At 40.1% G+C, this 15,096-nt stretch overlaps 1 pseudogene; it reads left to right on the top strand.

Moving 5' to 3' along the window:
• The first annotated feature begins 12,126 nt into the window (after nt 1-12,126).
• Nucleotides 12,127-12,245, top strand: LOC134946268 (5S ribosomal RNA; annotated as a pseudogene).
• The last annotated feature ends 2,851 nt before the right edge of the window (nt 12,246-15,096 follow it).

The following is a 15,096-nucleotide window of genomic DNA, read 5'->3' as shown; positions in this document are numbered from 1 at the left end:
AACAAATGGACTCACAGACAAACTGGGGAGTATGACATAACGTACACAGAAGGTGATAGGGTAACAAAATACACACAAAGTGAACAGAGAAGCCCAGAGGCTAAGGAACTGGGTATCTCCCTTGTATTAGAACTGCTCAGTTGTAAAAAGCAAGATGTTGTGTTTTAATACGTAGAGAACCCGAAATGCTGTTGCTAAGGGCAACAGCAAAACCCTAAAGGGTTACCAACGGGTGTGGCAGTAAACTCCTTGGTCAGAGATGGAATGATAGACACAAGGAGAGTCTCCACAATCCTATTTCTCACTTGCAGTGCACAGGTTTTAGCTTACTGCCACTAAACTGACCCCTGACACCTAGCACAGTGAGACAGGATTAGACAGGCAAGTCTTAGAATACAGCCGCAAACTTGCTAGGTTCACAGAGTAGTAACAGAACCCCAGCAAGCTAAACGACTGACTCCAGTCTTACTGCTAGGTCTGGATTGGCAGAGTGTAATACCAAATCCCCAGGCCTATTTGCAGTAAGCAACAAACAAATACAAAGCTACACAGTACTGGCTAACTTTCATGAACTGACTAACCAACAAAGATTCAGCAGCATCTGCTTACCCTGAAAAGAGGCCTTATAAAGCAGGTGCTGTCCACGCCCCACTCAGACCTCACAGACTGTGAGCACAAAAACCAGCACCGGATCCCCTGCCGTGCACAGAGCCTATAACCACTGCACAGCAAAAGACCCGAACCGGAGTATCAGCTGCGCTCAGGTTACTCCACTAGCACTTGTCTCCCGGTTGCCATGACGACGTGGCAGCACAGGGCAGGAGACCCTAACACCAGTAATAAGTGGTGTAGACTATTCTGGATTGTAAGAAGGTTCACACACAATGCAAGTGTTGGGATTCTGCGTGTTGTGATGCAGCTGTCAGTGTGCTGAACACCTGTGTCCCAATCGCCGGGATACCAATAACATAATGATAAATTATAGATTTTGTTTATCTATGTTTATTTTAAGTAGAGATGATCGGGTTTGGTTTTACTCGGTTTTACTTGGATCTCAAAACGGCATGTTATTGGCTCACTGATATCACATGTTTTGAATAGCCAATAAGAAAAATCCAGATAAAACTGAACTGGCGTTAATTCGGGCATTAAATCCGAACCGGCTCATCTCTAATTTTAAGGTTGTGTGACAAAGCTCACATACACCGGGTAAAAGTTCCATACTGCAGGTTTATTTTCCACAGTTTTTCCACAGGTAGGTAATTCACAACTGAACATACTGTAGGCAGTTACCAGCAAGTCACAGGTTACAGAATATTTCATAGCAGTTATTAGCATAAAAGGTGTAAATTCTCCAAAGTCCATTGATCCAGAACCCCAAACATTAGCCACCCACCTGCATATCACATCTGTGACTAGTTCACAATCAGGAGCACTGTCTCTTGTGTCTGAAACCATTTTTACAGTAGGCTGACAAGTGTCTGCAATCATGCTTGCTGTTGCTTAAACTTGAGCAAACTGAATACTTGGACTTGATTCCACATTCTGCTGTTCCACATCAAGGTCATGCATGTTTATGCTGTCTCTATCAGTTGTTTTAGTTGTCTTTGTTCCATTACAAGAAAACTTTATAAAATAGTTATCTCTCAACTAGGTGGAGCTATAAACAGTGTTAAGGCATTATTAAACTATTAGTTTAAATCTAATATACACCACTGGTTTAAAGTTAATATATGGGGAACAAACATTGTGCAACGGGGAGCTAACAAACAGCTCACCTCATTGGCATACAATAAATCAATTAAATGATTAACACTGGTCATCATCATTTTTAGTACACAGGTTTCTAGACACCAACAATTCATCAGACATAGAACACTGAGGCATACAACACCCAGGAGCTGAGCGGTTAGGTTTTACCTATCCTATTTCTGTATTAATATACACAATCCATACCTCCCATTATGACCCATTCCAGGAAGGTAAAAATGCTCTCTACCTGGTCTTCCCTCTTAATTTATGATAACAATCACTACTTGTGTTGAAATATCTATCTTATCAATTCAGTAGTTCAACACAAGTGATGCCAATCATATATTAAGATGGAAGTCCAGGTAAAGAGTATTTTGTCCCTCCAGGAAAGGGTCATGTTGGGAGGTACAGTTTGCACAATATAAAATATGACCCCACTTACCCCGGCCCCCCTGTCTTAAGTGCCCATGACCTCCCCAAGCCTTAATCAGGCCATGGCTGGGATGCCAGCTTGCGGAGAGCAGTGGCTGAACTGTAGGCATCCCAGTTGGTTATAGTTAGCTGGAACACTCAATACTGCTCTCCTACAAGCCTACACATGCAACTTTTTACTTTGTCAAGGGGCTTGTCTCTGTTGCGTTTTACTGATTAGTTGCTGTGCATGATAAAAGTAAAGCAAGGCTTAACTTCCTTGTTAGGGAATAATAATAATAATAATAATAATAATAATAATTCTAATTATAATAATTATAATAATAATTTTATTTATATAGCGCTCTTTCTCCAACAGGACTCAAGGTGCTTTACAGACATCAAAAACAATGCAAATAACACAGAAGATTTAAATAATACAGCAATAGACAATCCACATAGAAATAAATAGAAAACCTTGAGCACACAGTGATCATAATGCCGGATTGATGTAGGCATTTTGAGTAACAACTTCCAATGGTTGTGTATTCCACCCTTACAGTTACCAGATGAGGAAGCCATCTTGGGCACACTGCGTAGGATTACCCTGGGTGTAATAGTCTACCCCTAGAAGAGATTACACAAAATGGGGAGGATGTAGTGTCTTAACGCTCAGAGTAGGGTCCCAACAAAACCACCAGGTCCATGTATTTTTCATCCCATCCACAAGTGTACAAGATGAGGCAGCCATGTTGGGCACATTACGAAGGTTACACTGTGGGAGATGAGCCATACAAGAGCACAATTCATACATAGGAAAACTGACACTTGTGTAGTAGTAGTAGTAGTAGTAGTAGTAGTAGTGGTATGATATACTCTGTATGAAAAGATCCACATGAAAAACATCTTGCCCGAGGAGGAACCATCTGAGGTCACCATCTGGGATGCACTGCGTAAGTCACACTGGCAGGGTCAGTAGGTCTACAGTGTATAGTTAGACAGGTAAAAAAGTTTAACAGTTTCAAATGGTCAACATGCCAATGGTCGACACATATAGTCGGCATGCATTTTGTTTACTTTTTTACTTTTTTCAACTTTTGATACCTTACCATCCACGTGGACTATGAATAGGAACAGTAACCTTGCCTGAAGCGTGGCGAGTGAAGCGAATCCACATGCTCTGGTGGCAGAAACGAAACAATAAAATGCAAAACTGTTTTGTCAACCTTTTTCTGTGTCAATTATTTTCCATGTAAACCTTTTCATGTGTCATCCTTTTGTACCTGTTAACCTTTTCCAGTGTCAACCTTTCGTAGGTCGAACAAATGACCATGTTGACCATTTGTCCATGTCTACCTTTTCACTGTTGACCATATGTTCTCAACCTAAAAATTGTAGACCGTCATACTGTAGATCTATTGATCAATCACCCTTGTTAGTTATAGGTTAATGCCCTAATGTTTAGCTTTCTGATCCTGGTGCCTGGTGAAAACTTTGTGCTGCTGCATTCCTGGTTTCACTTTGCCCTTCCAGTCTAGTCTTCAGTCTCTTGCCCTTTGCATCTCCTGTTTTGTTCAAGTATTGACTTCAGTGTTGTATCTTTGGTCTGTGCCAGCAACTTTGCTGTTATCTTTGCATATTATCTGAAAACTCGTCAGCTCCTGTACAGCTTCATTTGTACTACATCTACTTCATCCTATTTCCTGTGGTCAGGTCACTTGGTTACTTGTGTGGACCCTTGCTACCCTGAGTTAAGTCCTGGTGGCATCTGGGGATGCCAGGGGTACAGCAGAACAATTAAGGTGGTATCTCAACCAAGGAGGAAGCAAGGAGGAGATGGTCTGTTTATTGGTAGGAAACTCCAATGATAGCAGGAGAATTGAGATGTCAACAGTGATGTTGATTATATTATATTGAACAAGTGGTGTGTCACGCCTGAGGCTTGGGTTTGGTTTGGCCAGGCATTTGTGGATGGAGCTAACACAGAGGGAGTATAAAAAAATTGAGGAGACTTTAACCAGGTATGATGCATGTACTTAAAAGAATCATTGGTGTTCTAGCAATGACAAGCCCAGAGGTAGATATAATAATAAATGAAGCTTTTATTAAAGAACAACATTCATGATTCACTGTAGATACTGTATGGTGACAGAAGATACCAGGTAAGCCACAGAAATTATAACTGGAATGAAACTAGATTGGACTGAAGAAGAAAAAGTTCAAATAACTATAATATCCAGAATGAATCCGCAAAGGACTGTAGTGCAGACTGGGCTTGATCTGGAATCTTGACACTGGCAGTATTGAAGAAAGCCACAGTTCAATGACAGTAGTATCTGGAATGGACTAAAGTGCTCACCGGGCTTGATCCAGAATATTAACGACACAGTTCACATAATAATATCATCCAGAACGGAACTGGGACTGACTGGAGTGCTCCCCAGCTTGATCCGGAATATTAACACTTGGAGTATTGAAGAACGACACAGTTCAAATAACAATAGCATCCGGAGTGGAACCGAATGGACTGGAGTGCTCACCGGGCTTGATCCGGAATATTAACACTGGTAGTATTGAATAAAGGCAGAGTGCAAATAACAATGGTAGCCAGAGTGGAATCGGAACGGACTGGAATGCTCACTGGACTGGATTCGGAATATTAGCATTGAAGAAAGGCAGAGTCCAAATTACAATGGTAGCCGGAGAGGAATCAAAATGGACTGGATCATGCAAAGTCACTGGAATGAGGAGCTCAGCACAAAGCTGTTACTTCCTGGATAGAGACTTTTGTACTGACGATTTCTGAGAGCCAGAGGCTGAAAGATAATAAACCCCTGGGTTAACTGGGATAGGCTGAATGGAATCAGGTGGTGCAGGAAAGCTCAGACAGTCACATGATTGGCTGTGCAGCAGTCTGGTTATCAGTTCTTGTCACAGCAGTACTCTAGGCTTAGGCTCTGATGTGGATTGATGCCTAGTAGGCCCAAACACTAGTGAGCAGACAATATGAATATACACATTATGCTGAGAGATCTATGCAGGAGCAGCATGAACAGACTTTACTGCCAGCTGGGTATGATGAACAGAGAGCCCAGTTGCTGAACACTGAATCTTGGCAATTACTCACACAGAGGAATTCCTACTCAGGTACTAACCTGAAGTAATCAAGACTGCAGTTAGTATGTGTAGCAGATGCATATTTGCAGAATATGCTTAGGTAAGTCACAAAACATAAGAAATTCAGTCAGGATTGTGACATCGAGGAACACTGTTCATGTTGAAAGGGTCTCTGGATTTTGATGCCATGTTATTCCTGGGATTGGTTGGCCTATCTTGGTGTACCACCCTTTATAAGTGATCCATGTGGGGGATTGTCAAGATTAGCATGTGCCACTTTAGAATTTGCATGCAGAATGGTTTTTATAGAGTGGTTGGGGCCCCTGCCTAAGGCTTCTCCCTCTGCTTTCACTCAGGTTTTGTTCCCAACCCTACTTGTCCTGGATATGCTAAGAATCTAGTGCCCACAGATGACCTCCGTTGGACCCATGCCAACATGTCTATGGCACTACTCCTTGTGTCTCTAAGAGACCCCATCAAGTTTTGCCTCTACCATGGTGGTACATGTTGTCAGTACTCTTGCAGTTTGGGATAGCTTGTCTTTCATGTGCGCCGGGGGGGGGGGGGGTTTGTTGTTTGTCCTTCATCAAAATCTCTGAAACCAACTTTCACATTGGCTGTAATTGCTATATCCCTCAATCAATTATTGACAGTGCAGTTCTCTGCTTCTGTGGCTGATACCCAGTTGTCTGCCATGCAGCTGGTTACTCATTCCTAGTAGGCTCAATTTGCAGTCTTCTTGTGGATGTTTTTGTTTCTTCTCTTCTGTTTTGGATCAGATGGTCATGGTTTATAACTTGACTGCTTTTCCTTGAAACCTCAGCTATGATGTTCCAGTGAGTTGCTTGGCCAATTTAGTCTCAAGCTTTATTACGTCCTTACTTTAGTGGGTAAATGAGTGCCCTAATAAGAAGGGAAGGCATATCCATAGATGCTTTTAGTGTAAGTTGAGGTCAGTAGCTTCTAGTAAGGACATCTCAGGCTCACCTACTGCAGGTGGTGAGATGCACTGGAAAAATACTTTGGCATTCTGTGGTTTCCACTTATAGGTTCACTAATGTATGCATCAGGGCAAGTATGTGAAAAAGATCAGGAAGCACTTTTAGAAATTTCAGAAATGGTGGTGAGATCAGGAAGAGGTGTATTTGACCTAAAATATTTTTACCTTTGCATCCCGATACCTTAAATATTGTAGAAAAAGGACAATACTGAGCATACTGGAAAATTGATAAGACGAATCAAGGATAGATACAAGGGGGTCAGGTGTTGTACCACTGAGTTACATTTGTTACAAGTGTATATACTATAATGTAATATCTGGTGGTGCTGCCAGAGAGTGATAAACAGTTTGAGCAAAAGAAACACCCATGAAGAGGTGGGAAAGAACTCTCTATATGGAAGCAACTCTTAAATGCCTGACCACAGTAAATTGGATATGATAAATGTAACAGAAAAACTCTTAACTGTAAAACTTAACCTTTAATATTTCTTACAATAAAAGGTTCTAGAAATACCAGAATGCAGGGGTTTGGTTTAAAATCGTTGAAATATAGACAAACACTTATTCTAAACATACATGTATTAAAATAGACACACAGGTACTCTAAATAAGCTTGTCAATAAAGATACAATGATCTCTAATTTCTCAGAGTATGTCCAACAGGATGTCGGCACTCATTTATGGAATAGAAGGTATGGCTACTGGGGTGATTTGGGGATTCTGCTGCCCCACATCTGCCTATACGGGGTGAGAGATCCTAGTCTACACCAGCCAATGGAAAAGGCAGAAGGGTTGGATTCAGGGTGAATTACTTTGTTTCTGCTTTCTGATGATGGCAGTATAGTCAGAGTATCCAGTGAGAGAACTACTTGCGTTTCCCTCCTATCGAGCCCAGAAAAAACATGTATACAGAGGAGACAGTATGTCTTGCAAAGAAACAGTGCTGCAGATTGAGCTAAACAGGTCACTCCGCAAGTGGATACAATATCATTTGTAACATTGAGTTGAAAATTTAGTTCCACCCTGGTGGAAACCGTATCTCTATATAAGAGAGAAACAATGTACCTTACAATGGAGCCGTGCAACAAATTAAACTAAACAAATTATACCACAAATGGATACAGTATCTGTTGTCACAATGGCTTAAAATATTAAATTCCATTGTAGTGGGGACAGTATCTCAAATAATTGCGAGTGTGGCCTTGTGCTACTAATTTAAGTATCAACCCCTAACAGTGTTAACAAACACAAAGACAATGTCATAAGGTATACAGGTCACAGTGCACAAGAGACCACCATAAATTCTGAAAGCCAAATGCAAGAACCGTTTCCCCTGAAGAAAGGGTAATAACCCTAGGTCTGCCAAGTCACAATATGAATACCCATTTCACTCCAAGCTGTATGAATCCTTCACATGTGTGGTTGCTATGGAGAGTATAGGCTATTGTCCATGAGGTAGCCTCTAATGATTAGTGCCACTGCGTGTCATACTGGACCTGTGTGTCGGGCGGTCCACCATGCGCAAGTAGCAGGACCGCCGGGAAGCTCCTTAAAGTATGTTTTGCAGGGAGGGCTTGTTCACAAGGAGAACAGCTCACCTTAAATATTGTCCCTCTTAGACGCTAAATTGGGTTTGTTTATTAAAGTTTGATCTTGTTTTTTTGTGTTATTTTATATTCGATTTCTATTCAACTTTCCATTTGGAGATTTACTGAAGGCAAATGCGATTGTAAAATAGGATATTAAACCAAATCTCACTCAAAATAGAATATTGGCAAAACATCCGTACTTTTACATAGACAAATATATGGATCCCCTGATTTGCTAACATTCAAACTGAAAATCACACACAAGTCTAACACAAAATTGATCTGCAAATCCCCCAAATAATAGACTAATAACAACCAGGCAATTTTAACTACTGCACAACATTCTATTGGCTGTGAGTTTTGTAAGTGAGATGCTTAAAAAAGTAGAGATGACGGATACTATGCCAATGTTTATGAGTGTTAATGGGGGAGTGGTGGCAATAACGAAGGTGTTTCGCTGTTGTTTTTTGTTCATTCTGCTGTGTGCCCCTGCAAATCCATACTTAAGTATTGTAGCATGCCTCTAGAATCTCTGTTCAGAATGTCATGCTACAGTATGTGGCTGCTGATTTACTAGAGCTGCAGATTATTGAAGGATGTGCATGTGCATTGGCAATGTGTACGAATTATGGGCCTCATTCGGAGATGGACACAGTGCACATCACTCCTGTGTCTTTGAATTCCTCACCCCCATACGGTGACAGGCTGCGGCTTAGGGGTCACTGTGTGCAACAACACAGCACCCGCTCTGCACATGCATTGAACAGGTTGTGTGCATGCGCAGATGCCCCACAATCGGATATGTACGCAAACCAGAATTAAAGGAACCACAGCATAATCTTGCATTTGGACCAATAGAAATAAAATAGGTAGTTCTTTTTGTTTTTGTATTCAATTTTATAGGTGATTTTGAAATGGATATCCTAAACCAAAAACAAAAAAACTCGTCAAAAACAAACAACATCAAATCTGATTTTTAAATCAATTTCAAAATCAAATCTTACTTTATCTGGGATAAGTGAGTTAAAAACAATGGTCATTTGATTCGATTTCAATCGATTCATTCATGTATTGACCACCCGTATATGTGCCTCTTTATGGCATTCCAATGATGAGGCGTTCCATTGCATGCAATCTGAAGGAACTATTATTGAATGTATATACTGTACATAGAGGTCTTACTGGAATTTACATATCCTACCTCCATTGCCCCTTTGGTTTCAAATTCCTCAATTTGTGGTACTTTATTTTTTTACCCAAAACAGACAATTTTTCAAAATTCAAAAAGTCCTTGTGTCATACTTGAATTTACAATTATGATATATTTCTGCCCTTGTTGTATGGGGCAGTATAGAACGAATGGTGTAATGGTTAGCATTACTGCCTCACAGCACTGAAGTCATTGGTTTGATTACCACCATGGCCCTAACTGTGTGGATTTTGTATATTCTTACCGTACTTGCATGGGTTTCCCCCGGGTACTCCCGTTTCCTCCCACAATCCAAAAATATACGGGTAGGTTAATTGGATCCCAACAAAATTAACCCTAGTGTGAATGTGTCTGTGTACATGTGGTAGGGAAAATAGATTGCAAGCTCCACTGAGGCAGGGACTTTTGTGAATGGCCAAATACTCTCTGTAAAAGCGCTGCGGAATATGTGTGCGCTATATAAATAACTGGTAATAAAATAAATAAATATATGGAAAAATCCAGCTAAGGAGTGCTCCTGTTCTAGAGCCAGTATTGCCCCAGATGTCCTTCCGGACAGAGTTTTTTTTGCACATGCTTCTGGATGTCTTCACATGTTGTCTGGCATAGTAAATGGACAGGGTGAGAGTTGAGATTTTCAGGCACAGCTTATTTTACGGTTTTCATTTACCTGTTTTTGTAAACATCCCCAAAAGTTTTCCCACAAATCTGTGGTCTACATATGAGCTTTACTCAGGGATCATGGAGAAAGTAATGACAGATGTACTGTAGGCTAGGGTCATATGATTGGTCCCTTGGCTTGGAGCTTGGTAGGTGTAATGCAAAAGTAGAGTCTGGGTAAGGTTAGAATTTTCCCAGCATTTGACATTTACAGTGTGTGCATCTCTTAATGATGGCATTCTGGTTGCATTTTGTCATGTAACTTAGTTGTTTCTTGACAGTGCCTTTGAGCATATCAAGTTATTCAGTGCTGGCAACTTGATGGCTAAAGTTGATACTAAATCAGCTTCTACATCCAGATTACTACTGGTTTCTACAGTTTCATATGGATGATGTCCATATAATTGATAAATGCCTTCTTATAGACTGTTCTGTCTTCTGCACTTAATGTCAGTATTTCAGTTCCTTTCTCCACTGTTATGTCATTGCTGGCAGATGTGGGTCCTTGGTATACAGATTTTCTCTTTTCTATTCAGGCGCTTTTGCTGAGTTTGTCATTCTCATTGCATCTGTAAAGACGGAGGGCTTGAGGACTTGTCCTTTGCACCTGGAAATCAAAATTGACACTGTGGCCTATAGTTGTCATCTGACACGTGACAAAAGTGCTTGGAGCATTGAGTTCTACTCTTGCTGTTGGCAACATTGTGTCATAAGCAGCACCACTTAGGTCTCTTTAATTTTGCCTGCTGAGTGATTCCAAGGGGGTGTTCTATGCAGAACTTGGAGCTAACCATTTCTCATATACTGTAGATAATTTTCAGCGGCTGTCAGTGGATTAATGTCTTTCCTGATTTAAAGGAATCTTGTGGTGGCTTCCAACTAAATTCAAAGCTCAAACTCTTTATGTATGCAAGTGTTTCGTTGGGCTTGGCACATATCTCAATGATTCTTGGTGCATGATACCCTGGCTGTATGAGAGGGTCTGAAGAGTCTTACCAGAAATCTTCTGCTGCTTGAGCTCTTCCTAGTCATGGCTGCCATAGAGCTCTGAGTTAGTCATTTACGAAATGCTAATATTGTGTCTTGCTGTAAAAACTTGGGGGTTGTTCACGCCATTATTATGCAGTGCTATATAGATGTGTGCTTATACAGCTAGCCTCAATACGCCATGCACCAAGAGATGCTTGGTGTGGGTGAGCCGGCAGTTCCCACGGAGCTCTGCTAACATCTGGGATCTTTTTTTGCTAAAAATGCATCTTATACATATCACTTTTGAGATGAAGATGCACAAGCAGACTCTGCTGATTAAAATTATTTGTGGCATGCCTATATACTGTGTGAGACTGCACCTGTATCTGCATACAAAATGCTGTGATACTGTGTTTTCATGGAAATCATAGCAAAACGATAAAGATCGAAATTTGGAATAAAAAAAGATACCCATCGTTAGACTTGGTGTGACTAGAAGTGCTATTTAACGTGACTACAGCAAGGTTACCTTTCTTCCAGCCATCTGTTTCCTGGATGGGCTGTTTTTGTGATGTATATCTTGTGACATTGCCTTTCAGGCTAGAAACGTGACCTGGGTTGACAATTATTTATTATTTATTCATGAGACAAGCAGTGCAATATCAATGTGTCCTCTTGGTACAAATGTAAAGCTGTTCTTACAAATTATTGTATTTAAGTTAATTCTTATCAACCATTGTACTGTATTATGTGTGAAGTTAGAGAACAGACGGACAGCTGCTCCTGCAGCTTTTGTGCTGTAGTCTATATGAATTCTCATTAGTGTTCATACTGGATTCCATGTCAAGTCTCAGATTACTGTGCCTGTCAGCAATTTATGGTTAACCATTTACTTATAATTAACCGTCCAGGCAATCTGTGGGCTGTAACTTTTGAATCCATATGCTCTGTATGATACAGCACAGGTGCATTACTGTCACCATCTCCCACTGTAATTTCCACACCAACAACTCAGGTTGCATGTTTATGGAATAATTGGGATGCTTTTGAGCAGGTGCTCTCACTATAGTCCTTATTTCATTTTTCTTTGGAAAGAACTCACCTTGGACTATCTGTGATATAATTCACACGTGCTCTTACTACAATCTCATTCTGTGACATTCTTTAGGGGAGAGCAATTAACCTCCCCGTCTTTTTCAAATCCACCCATCCATTTAACATGTCATTTTGTGTGTGTAAATAAATTTTGTGAGGGGAGAGAAATTAACCTCTCCATTTTTACTAGACCCCCCCAATCTATTTACACCTCATTTTGAGGGCGACCTACGGGTCATTGACCTATATCAGTTATTATATAATTTTTCCTGAATTGGCCCCATCAGTGGCCATTGTCTATGCTGACAGGTATTTTATTGACTTTCTACAGTCATCTCATGCTGGACATGCCCGATCTTGCCTGATCTTGGAAGCCAAGCAGCATTGGGCCTGGTCAGTACAAGAAAGGGTGACCCTCTGGGAATACCGGGTACTGTATCACTAAGGAATATACCTTCCGCTGATCAGCAAATTTTCATTCTAGTTTAATCTTGCAATCCATTACCGCAGCTGACCCACTCTCTAGGAGTCCAGATTTATACAAGCCGGTTTCCCATTATCTCTTCTATGAATATATAAGTGTATATAACATCATAACTTCATAGAGATAATAGGAACATTTATATTTTCGCTTCTGACAAACGTTAAACATCAATACTCACTTACAAATCAGTGGGTTTACAGATAAACTTTCTGTCACCCTCTTTATATAAGTGAGTTACATATTACTATATCGTCAACATCATTCTGTTGTTTAATACTTGTTTTAACACTTATTGCTGACGCACAGCAATAATTTTATCATCCTTTCGTCTGTGATTAAAAGTTAAGTTTTATCCTATCCTACCTATAAATTACAATATCCTATCCAACCTTCTATCTTTCTATTAATATATAGAATTTAAGCGTGCCCCTGAGAGACATTATCAATAGTCCCCCTTTTTTGCCTCTTTGCTAAACAACCCTTCAACAGATTGTTTTGGTACGGATGTCTGGGAGCACCACCAACCTTGTTCTACTTCAAAAGCCTTATTAGGCGAAGTCGGTAGCTTTATGTTGGTTTAAATACATTTGGTCACATATGATATATACAAATTGAATGATAACCATTGTACAATCTGGACCAGTGCAGATTCCTAAAAAACCCCACCCAATACAATTATTTATTCTATTCTGATAGCTAGATTTTTGGAATTTGCTTTGTGGCTGCACTACCTGTTGACACCTTTCCTACTTATGTTAGGCAGGTTGTTAGACCTGCATGCATTAACCATAACTCAGAGATCTTGCCCCAAGCATTTTTTATTCATACTTGTAGGTGGAATGGAACGGTTTTTCTGCTGCCATAGATCATAGTAGGGAAAGCAGGCATCATCACTTTTATTAGGGGCAAGGTCGGCCATGGTATAGTATAGCAATATGACAATAGCATTTCTTTTTTTATGCAGCTATTGCACCCCCAACCCTGCCATGAGTTTTTTTGTCAAAGTCATCTCTATGTTTGCTCCTTGTTGTCCTGGATCAGCAGTCTGACAGGTATACAGTCCATATATGTCAATGTTCACTATTTCAACATTCATAATGTTGATGCCAGAAAGTCAACAGTTATGATGTTGATAGGGTTAAAAGTTCATCATCTAACATAACAACATCTGGAAAATGTTGACTTCTAACACATCGACATTGACAATATGATGACATGTCACATGTTATTATGGAAACATGTTAAAATTTGCATTAGGGATACAGTAGGATTGATTGTAAAGGTTTAGGTAAGCATTAGGGTTAATATTAAGGTAAGGGATACCTCAGAAATTGATTGTCAACATGGTCATTGCAGACAAATCTTTTCGATCCATTAATGCTAACTTGCTTCCCTCTTTGCTTGGCTCTCTGGATAGCATCTGTTATTTTGAGTTTGAATTTTCTGGTTGGAATTTGCAACTGCCATCCATGAGGAAATTCAAGTAGGTGAGCTGTTTGCCCCATCTGAGACAGCAGATGAATCACTGTTGTTCCAAGATGTATTGGTAAGTGGTTCTTCAGTTCTTTGGAAATTAGGCATTCCAAGAGAAACCTTCTAGGTTGGGATAAATGGATTTCACTTTTAGCTTGAAAGGACACTTACATCTCTCTGTAGTTCTTTGCCTGTCTATATTTTGCTGTCCAACCTTCCATCAATGGTTGTCTTATACATAAGGATGTTACAAAAGTATCAGTATGGGTCTGTCTTAAAGCACTGCATCATATAATGTACTTGGTTCTGCATCCCATTGGCTTTAGCGCACAATCATGTTACCTTGTTGCTCCCGTGTCTGCTGCCTCTGCTGGTAAGTTAGCAATATAAGTAAGTGCTTGGTCACTGGCATTCAGGTTGCTATAAGCAAAATATTAGGCCTGAAACAATTCTAGTGTGCAAACCTTCATGAAGATGAACAAAGGCTCAGGATGTTTATTGTACTAGTGTGTGGTAGCTTCAAGGGGTTTTAGTTTTTTCCAATATTTTGGCACAATTATATTTTATGTACACATTTTTTTATATTTTGACTTTACCTTGAGCCTGGTCAACTCCCCCCCCCCTGTATTCTTTTCCATTTTGTTTGCTGGGTTTTGTGTGGTTGTGGTGTTTGCATGGCTGATGCATTTGTTTCACACTCTGACAGTTTGGGTGGTGGAAACCTTTTACATGTTTTGGTGAGTAAAGCCCCTGACTTTACTTTTTTCTCTTGGGCTAGTAGGAACCTTTGGGGTGTGTCTCAGAACCTGGTTTTGCACTTTGATGGAAATACCACTGCACTGATGACTGACCATTTTGCATCTGAAGGATATTTTTAAAGGTGTGACAATTTTTTTCATTTGGTGTGTTGTTTCATTGTGTCCCAACATGTAGAAAAGTCTGCTGTGGGCGTTGATGAAACTAGGTGTAAAGTTAATGTGGATATATACTGCTATATACTCGCTGGTTGTTATATGTTTTTTTTTAATGGTTTGAACCACTTTACGACTGATCACCAGATGGAGTCCCTTAATGATGATGCCATATTTTTTTTTTCAGAAGGCTTGTTTAGAGATGTGGCCTATTGTAGTTGTACCATACAGTATATTTCTTTTGTTTTTTCTTTTAAATTGTTATTGCATATTGGGGGTGCTGAAGTTAGTTATGTACCTGGCATTGGTAGGTAAGAATGGAAGTTTATGTCTGTTCTAAGGTTTTAAAGTGTTTGGGTTTGCACCCTGAATAAAGTTAATGTACAGTATAAAGTGTATATAGGGCTTAATTCAAGGTTGATTGC

The sequence above is a fragment of the Pseudophryne corroboree genome, chromosome 7 (genome assembly GCF_028390025.1).
Source record: "Pseudophryne corroboree isolate aPseCor3 chromosome 7, aPseCor3.hap2, whole genome shotgun sequence".
NCBI lineage: Eukaryota > Metazoa > Chordata > Amphibia > Anura > Myobatrachidae > Pseudophryne > Pseudophryne corroboree.
The sequence above is the reverse complement of the archived record's forward strand: the minus strand, read 5'-3'. Positions and strand labels throughout refer to the sequence as shown.